Raw genomic sequence first — 12,220 nt, 5'->3', positions numbered from 1 at the left:
TCCCGATTTCTGTTTAAATTCCATGCTTCGATATTTCGAAGTCCGTCGCTGTTCGGATAACTGCTTACGGTACTTTGATTTTTCAAAATTGGAGAATGTTTTTCCGCAGAATTGTGAAAATTGAAAGCTGATTTATATGAATTGAACGAGGAACGAGGAAGCGATTCTTCGGATTTACGTAATTCTAAAAATTGACAGTTTGAAAATATTTTTGTTTTCTCTTTGTCACGTGCGTTCGGTAATAACCACGAATGAAATGTCTAACGAAGAGAGTAGATTGGAAGGAAAAATAAATTTATTCTGTTTCATAAAATTAAGAAGATTATTCGTTTTCCCCAAATTTTGCTTTCAAGTTCCTGATCTCGTATATACGTACAAGAATGAGCCTGCCGCCGCTGCTGCTGCTCCAGGCACTTGTGAAATTTGGGAAAACTTTTTGTCCTCGACGTTGTCAAAGGTGAAAGAGCGCAAGGGGGAAACGCGAATGGAACGGAGGTGTGCGTATATATTATAGGGGTGGAAGGTACACCCGCGGAACTGAGGCGGGTGAATAAAATCGATTGTGGAAAGTGCAACGCGCGAAGTGAAATGTAAAAAATAAGATGTATCCATATATGTATGTCTGTATGCATACAGGGGATACACAGGCCTATGAAAGTTTCAACGACGGAAAGAAGTAAGTAAGGAAGAAAGGAAGTAAAGAAGGGAGGAACGGAGGCTCCATTACGTATGTATCTGGGATGTAGAGGAGAAGAAGAGAGATATTGGGGGAGAGGGAGGCAAAGAGAAGCCGTTAAAGGAACCTTTCGTTCCTCCTTTGCAGGGCGGTGTTAGGTTCTCACCGTCGCGTAGCGTCGAGGACGAGAGGATATTATTAAATGGAAAGAAAAAGAAGCCAAGAAGAAAAAAGGACACATATAGTAGGTGTGCGAGAAAGAAGAAAAATATTAATGTATGGGTGCTTCGATTGAATCCGCTCGCACGTATACGTATAGTCGATAGAAAATCAGTTCAAGAAATCACGGGTTTCCCTTTAGGGCCTGAATCGTTCCCTTCCAAACTCTCTGCACGATCATTAATTCGTCAGGAGCTTGCATCCTGACTATTATTATACCGCGCAGGACATTGCAGTTCTCAAATTGCCTTGAATCGCGTTTCAGGCACGATGTTTTGTTAGTTTTCTTTTTTTTTTTTTTTTTTATAATTCTTTTAACATAATTTTCAAATACTCTGCGATTCTTGTCTACATGCGGCAAACTTGTATCGATCAGCTTGAATTCTCCTCTCATCTCTTTATTCTTGCCGAGCGTCTTGTCTTTCAGAGTTTTTCCTACGTTTCGACGGATGAATCATATTATACGGGGTCTGTTACAGTTTAGTGCGATAATTTCAGGGTTTAAAATATCCATATCGATATTTCGACTAGTAGATTTTATCACCGTTAATAATAATTTTTAAAAAAAACAACGAACGAGGATATTTTTTTGAATGATCCAGACTACGCGGTATCGACAATCATAATCGCACTAAATAGTTATATTTGTAAATTCTCTCGTAATTCGACCAGTGTGTAAACCGTTATTGTAACAATACATATCGTACTGTAATTTCCGACTGCTTAACCATAAGAAATGAAATTTTTCCCATTGTGCAAGGTACGTAATAAATATTTCCCCTTGCTGTTATAATTATTATTTTTTCCCTCCTCCGTACGGGAAAACCGTTACATACCGGCATGTCTACAGGTAGCGATGTGTTACATGCACACGTTATACGAAGAAGAAATTTACTTTCAGGGGGTGTACCGACACACCGAAGCACGAAGAAACGAGGATGTAGGATACATACACGTATACACCGTTACGGAGGTGCAGGCAGGGGAATGAAGGGGGCAGAGGATTGGGGCTTGCCTATTCCCGAGGGGTTTCGAATCAATCGATAGGGAAATATCGGCATAGGGGTGAGTTAGAGAAGAAGACGCTGGCTGCCTGAGAGCGCGGGGTGGATGCGGTGTATATACATACATATATATATATGTATATATAGGGCATGGGGATGCATAAGGGGTGGCATTAGTCGAGGCAACGGCGTCGCCGGTTGCTCTGGGCTCTCTGTCCTCTCCTCTCCTCTCCTCCGCTTTCCACGAAGAAACTTTTTGTTCGCGAAGAAGAAGGAGTGAAGAAAGAAGAAGAAGAAAAAGAAGAAGCTGGCGGAGGCAAGGGTGGAAAACGAAAAAGATTTTTTTCTTCGCGCCCTTCTCTCGTCCCCCTCCTCTTGTTTTGTTCATTATTTTCTTTCCGTTTCCCTTCGTCTCTAATTCTTCATTCTGTACATCATAACTCGGCTCTTCGCTCGCCCCAACTTATCCTCCCGCCACCGAATTCGTCGCATCAATATTTGTTCATTTCCGCTGCAATCGCGCGCATCCTGTTACACGAGAACGTGATTGTTTAATTTCAACTTTCAACTTTTATTTTTCTATCTTCTGGTTCGTATTCTTCCTCTTCTTCTTGTATCTTGCAACGGTTTAAATTACACCTAATTATAACGCTCTTTGAAATTCATTTCAATCCTCAACGATTCTCTTTCTCTTGTTCATTCCCTCTAATCGTGTCTCAACATGTCGTACATTCGTTTTCCATTTCCGATATTTATTTCTGGCATTCTCTACTTATCCATGCCGCTTCGTCACTAACTCTGCTAATATTTGAAAACCGCTTAGATCCTTATCCCCTTGCTCTTGATAGCGATGTAAACTAATTAAATTTATTTTATTTTCTGACTTTGGCTTACGTAAAATATTTTATTTTCAAAATTTTCTATTTTATTCGTTATTATTTTGTACCTTACTTTAAATTATTCTACCGTTCGGAATTGAATTAATAATATTACAAGGTTTGTTTTATTATCATGATTTGCCTAATCACAACGTGTGCTACATTTTATCTGCTACGATTACATCATTTCTATACATTTCTTTTTTTTCCTTTGCCTCTTTGCGTTTGAACCAGGGCATAAATATACCCATCAGTCAGTCGATCAATCGATCTTTCAACCTCTTTCAAACATTTCTATTCCTGATAAAGTTCCCTCCGCTTTGAGGATTTCCAAGACAGGAAGTTAGGCAGAGTCTGTCGTGTTCACCGATTCGATTTTACTTCTCCCTTTGCTTTCTTTCTCCACGGATTTTACATTCGTCCTTAATTTCAAGATTCGAAAAAGAATTAAGGAAAGCATGCGACTCTCCTCGCGTGGGTGTAGAAGTGCGGCGAGGGAAGGAGGGGGAGGATTCTTAGGGCATGGAAGGATGACGTACAGGTGTGCATATATATATACATATATATATACATATATATATGTACACGTACGGGGAGAGAATTCACCACATACGAAGCAGATACGGGGACAACGGGGACTGACTTCTTTTACCCATAAATACGGATTTAGTCACGCGGTTTACGAGCTGAAACGGACCGGGCGTCGCCTCCGCCTCGCGCGCCTAAATTATTAAAGTCGTAAACGATCAGGATCATCGTCGTTAAAGGTCGGGCGCGGCGGCCCTCGAATGAGAAAAGCAAAAAAGTGGACTTTGAGGAAAGAAAAAAACAAACAACAACAAGAAAACTAAAAATTAAGGCGTTCATTTTTTAGCCCTCGTGATCGAGCTCAGCTGCACAGGGAAAACGAAATAAATTCTCGCTAGAATCAGCCTTGTCTTGATTCAAAAAGTATGGGATATGAAAATAGAAACTTTGGGTATAAATTAGACTGTTTCAGATTTGAGCATATATTTTTTTTCTTTTTTTTTTTTCTTCTCGTCAAAGTCTAAACGTTAGTTCTTCGCCGAAGTAAAAATTCTCTTGAAGTATTGGAGTTTTGGTTCAATTTAGAAAAGGGCGTCATTACTCCATGTCAATCTTTACTATTCAAATAACAAGTAAAAAAGTATAATCGGTCCAATTTCTTGGTAAAATTTTACAATATTTTGACTTTAATTCAATATCAACAATAACGTGTTCGATTTCTTGGATCTTGAAAGATTGATTTCAGTCCGTAATTTTTTTCAAAAGTTACAAAAAGTTATAATTCTTCCTGATATTTGACTTCTGGCTGCTCCGTCGTAAGAAAAAACAATCGTTACGTTAAAAGATAAATTAACTATTCACAGAATTATATCCGAATGACGTCGTATTTAAAATTATTTTTAAAAATTCTGCGAAGAAACTTGAGTGAATAAGATCTCTTAAATGTGATCCGAATGAGAAAAAGTCACACGGAACGAGGCATACGTTAAACTTTACGTAATATTTCTGTAATTCGGGAGGATTTCTTGAACGGTAAAAACAAATGTTTAGACCTCAATTTTCAGCCGAGAAACCAAAAATATCTATACACACGTATAATATCAGATGTGTATGTAATTTAGTTACTCACCGATAGGGAAAACGGCAGACGACTAGGTCTACTCCTTTCCTACGACCTGAAACATACGAAAAGATTTAGGAGACGAGAATCGGTGTGACAAGTGACAAGGTTTATATTTGTATTACAGCCATATTCGTTATGGGTAAACTTTTACAGACTGGCTCGAACGCGTGTGAATAAATTGGGCAGGGCATACTTCATGTCTGGAAAAATGATTTATCCAAGAACGCAGGACGGGTCCAACTAGTCGTGGAGAATTCATTAGTTTACTCACGCTAGAATGAATCTTAATAAGCGTGCGGCTATCGGTAATTACGAGCGACGAGGAGGAAAGTTCGTCAGGCTTAGTTTGAACGGTAAAAATTGATAAAACTTAGAATATCGGGAAAACGGAGAACGGAAGGAATGTACAAATATTTGACGTGCGACATTTTTTTTAACTTGGATAGGATTAATAAAAGTATGCAAAAAGAAAAGAAAAAACAAGATCTGATTTTTTATAGACTCACCAAAAAACATCCTCACTGATTTTGATAAAAAAAAAAAAAACATAATTCAATAAGAACTTCATTCACGAAAACGAGAAATTCCATATACTCCATTCACCTATTAGCCACATTTTATTAAGCACAAAACAGGATTCGTTTGATTGAAATCAGGTTTTTTATCGTGTCTAATAAATTTATTTCGATCAAAGCATTACCAAGATTTAATTTAATTAAATATTTTGTTCGACAAACTAAACGACTAATCAGGATTATGCAAATGACCTAAATTTTCTGAGTTGATCGAATCTTTATTACGGTTTTTATCCGGCCAATCGATCATTTAACAGGATAACCTGATATTGCGTGGGCCAGACAGTGTATTTGGATAGGTTTAAAAAACCATTTAAATCGGCTGTCATTTAATGCTCGAAAATAACAAATGTCCTATAATCGACTAAAATCAGAAATACATATGCACGAATTTAAATACACATTTTTCAGATCTAGATGGTCCTCGTTCATACTATAAATATTGCTTAGAATGTCCAACTTTACGACGCGTAAAAGAAGACAGGACTTCGGTCAAGTAAGATAGCTTCTCGTATTAACCATGGTAAAACTGATTAGCGATGCGATCCAAGTTGAAACGAGAAAGAAAGAAATCGTTCAGATTCAAATTTCAGATTACGTGTGTTTCGAAGTTTCAAAAATCCATTTTTACATATTTTTTTTCGTCTAATAGTACAACATATCAAGAATATTTTCCCAATGTTTCAGACCAATTGGAGTGAAAGCCTAGGAGAGAACGCCTTTGGAAATTCCTCTTATTAAGCTCGATCGACTTCAAAAACTATATCTTTGAAGTCGGTGGTCACGATTTCTCAAAAACGAACGCACCGATCTTATTGAAACTTTACACTCTCCTTCCAAATAGCATTGCCTAGTAATTGCACTGTGGATTTTTTTTTCCTCGATCACAACTTATTTTACAAAGCGATACACGATGTAAGTTTTACCGAAAATCGTACTTTTTTGTACACAAATCTGCCAAAAATTCATATTTCAATTGAAAAAAAAAATCCTTCGTTCAATCACAAGCTATGCTCATCTACCAACACAAAATATCTGGTTTTTTCATTTCGTACGAAGCTGTCACGAGTAATCGTGGCCACCGCTAGGATACTTTCCTGAATTTTCAAAAATTTTCAATGAAAAATTCACCAAATATCGTTCAAATGTTGTTCTTTTACACGCAGAACAGTACGAATAAACGAATCCCTTTATTATATCACCGACAAAAAAATTCTACAAAATATACTCTCCTCTCGCCTTCCAAACCCACGCGACCTCTTAATGGAGTGCAAAAATACACGAAGATCTGTATTAATCGCGTGTAAGAACCGTTCGACGACGCAGCGTCGAGACTCTAAGCTCGCGTCGGCTGGGAATTGACAGTCGAATCACACGGGTAAGCATAGTAGAGAATTACACGAATAGAGTATGTTTGCATGTAGGTACAGTGGAAGAGATTTCATCCGGTGAGCCAACGTCAACTCGAGAGTTCGTCGCTCGGTTAAAAATGCAAATCGAAGTGCCCAGACTTTGACCTTGCCTCGCCTCGTCTCTCGTCTCTCGCCTCTCGTCTCTCGCCTCTCGTCTCTCGTCTCTCTTCTCTCGTTTCTCGTCTCTCGTCTCTCGTCACTCGTCTCGTTTTCCTTGGGACCGATGGACAAGCCGTGATTAATTGTCCTATTATATTACACCGCGAGGTCCTTGCTGCTGCCGCAGAGAACGAACGAACGAACGAACGAACGAACGGTCCCGTCTTACCTACTTCATACCGTTACTGCAACGGGTGGGTGGCTCGATAGGAAGGCGGGTATAATTACCTGTGACGATACTCGGCACGTACGGATAAACCGCGATTCGAGTTTAGCTGGTTACCTACCGATCCGCTGATTTTGACATCCGCAAATTTATCCGCGTGTAATATGCAGAACAACTCGGAAATATTCCCGTTAAAATAAAGGATGAAAAAGTAAAGAAGCACCTTCGCGCGGAAGAAAGAAAAATATTCCTTCGTTTATACTGCACGCAGAGAAGCCTCGTGTTTATTGCTGTTTTGCCAAAGGCGGAAAAATAATTCATGCCGATACGTTAATGTACGACGTAAAAAACGTATGACTGCTAAAGTTATTGAACTTTTATCCGTGGTAGGTACCTAATAAGTGTTTAAACTCAGTTACGAGAGTATTTAAGTAATTTTGTGACCGTTGTATCGAAATACCATTATATGTCGTACTGCGATGAGGAATTTTTGCTTTACGATATTCCGTACGGCTTTACGAAAATTTGTCGATTTTGTGATAAGATATGATTAAAAAGCAGAGTATAATGATTTCAATATTTTCATGAATTAATAAAAAAACCATGTATAAATCTTCATTCTTGTTTACTGATAAAATATTGTGACGACGATACGCGTGATAAAATTCACCAGCTAAAATTTCGTACCATCTTAGACAGAGTGATTTTTCAAGAATAAGCAATCGTACAAATCGAGGAGCTCGTTCAAATCGCAATTCGATTTTGTTAACAATCGCTCAAAAACCGGTTGAAATTAGTTTTAAATCGCTTGGATTGCTCAAAACAACTTTAGAATAGTTTCGAACTGTTTGAAATTAATTTCAACAAAACCGTTTGTTATCGATTAGGACCTGCTTGAAAAACTGTTTACAATATTTTGAAGAAGTCTTAAAACCACTGAATATAATTTTGCAACTATTTCGAACCTTTCAAAATCAGTTGCAAATCATTTTCAATCATTTTAAAACCACTTGAGATCACTGAAAACTTTTTAAACTTCGTTCGAAATAACTCGGAATAATTTTCAAACCGTTCGAAAGCAATTCTAATCGATTATTATTAAACTATCCGTGAGTGAATAAACATTTTGGCAAGTCGAGAAATTGTTAACCATATATACGGTTATCCTGCAATAATAATGATAATAATAATAATAAAAACCGGGAATGAAAAAAAAACCGTTTCACCGTATGACGTGTAGAACAACAAAATATGGTGAACAGTAAAGTACAGAATCAAGAAAAGCAGCGAAACAAAAAAGGGCGAAAAGAACAATGAAAAAAATATGTATGACCAACGATACAAACCGATTTGAGAAAGAGAGAGAGAGAGAGAGAGAGAGAGAAAGAGGTAAGAAGGATAATGCCGAGGGAAGGCGTGAAGTCCGGATCACGATCGCATCGTCCGTTGGTGGTCGATTGAAAATATTCCATGTTATAAATTGAATAGCAGCGCGACGAAATCAGTTAAACCAAGAGAGATGAAGGGGGCTGGCGGGGGGGGGGGGGGGGGGGGGGATTACGAAAGTGGGGACCTCGCCTTACGGTCTTTTCCAGACCGGGGACAGGATGCCCGGACCCCGAAGGCACGACAGCGACGGGGGGCAGTCATTTGTTGCTGTTTATTAATTCCTGGCAAGGCGAGGCGCGAGAGACAACCGTGTCTTCGAACCTTCGGTTTTACTCCGCGCCCACGCGCTGCCACCCCCTCCTTCCCCATTCTTCGTACTTTCTCTCTTTCTCTATTTTTCTCCGTAAGAAACAGAAACGAAAAAAAAAAAAAAAAAAAATCTCAATCTCTCTTTCCCTCTCTTTCTCTCTCTCCCCCTCCCCCACTCTCTCGCTCTCTCTCCCTCTCGCCCCGTCTTTCTTTCTCTCAAGAATGCTTCTGATATTTCTCTCCTCTTCTAACTGCACCGCCTACCTGTAACACGTTTGGGCATTCAGGAACACACACGCGGTTTATATACTCAGGTATTGTGTTCCGTAGGTGTAACATCCTCTACTGAAATTTAGCCGGTTCGGACCCTCGACACCAATTTTGTCTCGTGCAGAGATGGAAAACATGAAAAATTACTTCACGACTCTCGTGATGCAGAGAAGTGGAATGTTATAGGTGAAACGAAAGTGCGAAAAATTTACAGTGGTTGGAGTAATTAGTTCCACTCGAGTGTAGCCAGTTGAATGAGGTTGAAGATCGTGACGTTGATTTAACGATGCATTTTTAGGATATATCGTTATTTCGCAACTTCAGAGCTGTCCGAAATTCAGTGGTAGCGAAACATTTTACTTTTAAATCAATATTTTAAAGAATAAACTTATTTAATGTCACTTTTTTTATATGTTTCGTTACGTTAACGTAGTCAACTTCAAACTCGTATGATTAACTAGAATCAGCATTACGGGATCAGAGTAAAAAGTCTTATGAGAGAATCTGCAATATCGTTTGTCTATATATGCCTGAAATACGGAAATATCGATCGATTATCGAAACGATTCATGCTGAGGAATTGTCTGAAATGCAATAAGCCGTAATAAAACAGGACACGCTCAGATTTCGAAATATTAGTTTCTTTAAAATTATTGTAAAATTAAGAAAATAGTGATTTTTTCCCCAATGGTTCGTTACGGCAACGTAACTAACTTCAACCTCATCATTATTGATGGAATCGCAGCAATGAAAAGAAGAAAACCGATATTTCGATCACCCGCAAAGTTTTTTGACCGTATGAAATTTAAATTCCCCAACACTTCCCCGATTTCCCCTGTCCAAATTGGAAATTTTCCGTTTTATCAAGTGATTATGTCACAAATCATTGGGTGCATTGGAGAAACACATCGGTCATAATAAACGAGTAAAGTAGCTAAAAATTTCTCGATTTTTCTGTGTATTCTAAAGAAACGAATACCATTTTTCTTAGTTCTCTTCGTCACAGCAATTAGGGATATTAAAAATTGTACAAAAAAAACGCAGCATTGCTTTCCGCGTGAAACGAAATGAGCTTCGAGTTGAGCGAGCTTTTCGTTCTCCAGCTGCATCTCCAGATCTACAGGCACACTTTTTCTCTTTCTCTCATTTTGACATGCTGCAGTCTCTTTTATTTCATTTAGTCTTATTTCTATCTCGCTCCGTATAGCCGTTGTAGAAAATGATTCTGGCACGGGCTAAGAGATGTAAATTTATGAAGGCCCGAGAGGCCTCCGTATCACGCTCCCTCCTCTACTCATACACGGATATAACACGACGAATGCATGCACGCATTGTTATGCTAACAATGAATTAATTATTCGCTGATTAATTATACGTCCATGCATATAATAATACGCGTGTATATGTCACGGAGAAATTTTCATTCGACGCGATCGCAGCGACAGGTAAATGCATTAATTACTTTTGTATAAAATTCGACGAATGCAGCCTTGTTTCTCTCTTTATTCTTCGTCCTTGGTTTGAAAAAGAGCAATCAAATCAGAAAAATAAGGAAAAGAAGTATTGCGAAATAAAAAACCTGTACATTGCAGTGACAGAGAATTGTATTTCAAGATCGAAAAATTCTCATCACTCCTCTCCATTTCTTATCGCAATTGTTATTTTCTTTAATTTTTCCTTCTTTATTCCTTGTCGATTCAATATCTCCATGCGCGTTTCGTCGACAAAATATTGACGATGAAAGAGTGGTGAGAAAATGGGGAGAAATAGTATGTTGTGTAACAAGGAGCCAAACTCGGTCTTTTCGGACTGAGCGACAGTTTGCAATATCAGTAGTAGGTGAGCTAGAGACGAATATTGCAAATACGCGAAACGAAAAAACCATTGCCTCCTTGTTGCACACGATTCCTTACGTAACAAGAGTTATGCGTTTTTTCACGAAGCAGAAAATTGAGGCTAAGGGCTCGCGTAATGTCAGATTTCTTCGCGACTGCGCATGCGCGCAACTTGAAATCGGTCTTTTCAGTACACCGCGCATGCGCATTCGCAGCCTCGCTCGAGCGTCACAGAAACGGGTACTTTGCGCACGGAAAAGACGCATGGAAAAACGCGAAACACATGCTCGCGTTTCAAAAAATAATATGATGAGAATACATGTGTGTAAAAAATAGGAAAAAAAAAAAAACCCGAAGGAAAGAAAACAAGAGACGAAAAAAATTACACGTGTGGCCTCGAAGTTTCTGTGTATTATATCTATCTCCGTAGTCCGAGCTGACAAGGAGTCGTCGAGCAATTAATTAATTAGCACTTCGAAGCCGAGGATGGTATAAGAGATATATAACGTATAACCTATAGCCGCGAAGACTCGCCTTCATGCGCCGTTTACGTAGGCGTATAATATAATCGAATGGAACTTTGGGACAAAGTCATTAGGAAATCGTACGGATAACTATTGCATGTGTGTGTTACATCTGTAATATACACGTACCAACCGTACCGCACGTTTGACGCACACTAGAATTGAAGGCACGTAAAAAACATCAACTATACGTAGCGATAAACATTCGGCAGCGTTACACGACGAGTGGGTTTAATGCCGTATTTGTTTATGTTTATGTGTAAGTTTAACCATGGTTATATTATATTATTATAGACAGCCGATATCACCTATCAGATGGAATTACGATCCTGTACGGCTGTGCGCGTTTACTTAATTTTTGTGATCTTACTTACAATGAGGATGTGGAGGAAGAAGAAGAGAATCTAATCGTAAGAAAGAGGAAAAGAGGATTTACATAACTATGAATAAGCGTATTATTGTATCTTCGCGTGATTTATACATCATAATTTTCTCACGTTGATTTTGTCTTTGCGTTAATCACGCTTTGTCGTTCTACGTTCATCACGTACATGCGCATGTGTAATGTGTATACGTATAGCGGGTTACACATCCGCACGTTAATTTCAATCAGTGTACGTCAAATTCAAAGAACTGCAGTCAGGCTCAGGATGATTTGTATAATTATTAATTAAACGGTTGCGTAAAGTAATCAACGTGAATAAAGGCACGAACCGCGCAACTCGGATGATTGGTAAACTCACAATGGTAGGTATAACATACATCGGTCTCTCATCGACTAATTACGTCGCCGCAGCATCTCATCGCCGTATTTAAATATGAGCCGATTCGGTGAGGCAAGGAAAACAAAAAATACGAACTTTGTCGAGAAGCGAAAAAAAAAGAAAAGAAAAAACAAACAACAACGAACGAAATTTTTAACGATAATTAATTATTGACCGAAAAAATGCCACTACGAAATTTTGTACACGTCAGGTACAGGTACGTCGAACACGTACACGTACGAATACACACACGGCTTAAAAGCATTATATACGCAATATGTGATCGTGGGATGCGAGTCTTTGCATTGCGTCACGGACGGGCGCGTTAATCTCGCGCTATTCGTTAATTAGTCATTAATAACAAACAGACTGACTCACTATAGTTAGGT

The 12,220-nt window shown here is 38.7% G+C and overlaps 1 protein-coding gene across 1 annotated transcript in view; it reads right to left on the bottom strand.

Annotated features, from left to right (window-relative positions):
• Positions 1 to 12,220, bottom strand: part of LOC107219451 (zinc finger homeobox protein 4) — a 169,219-nt gene that overhangs the window by 145,175 nt on the left and 11,824 nt on the right. The window contains exon 2 of the mRNA XM_046735892.1: positions 4,435 to 4,480. The gene's annotated coding sequence lies outside the window, so the exon portion shown is untranslated. The remainder of the gene's footprint in view (positions 1 to 4,434; positions 4,481 to 12,220) is intronic.

This window comes from Neodiprion lecontei, chromosome 3, assembly GCF_021901455.1.
Source record: "Neodiprion lecontei isolate iyNeoLeco1 chromosome 3, iyNeoLeco1.1, whole genome shotgun sequence".
In the NCBI taxonomy this organism is placed as follows: domain Eukaryota; kingdom Metazoa; phylum Arthropoda; class Insecta; order Hymenoptera; family Diprionidae; genus Neodiprion; species Neodiprion lecontei.
This window is presented reverse-complemented; position numbering and strand designations above follow the sequence as displayed.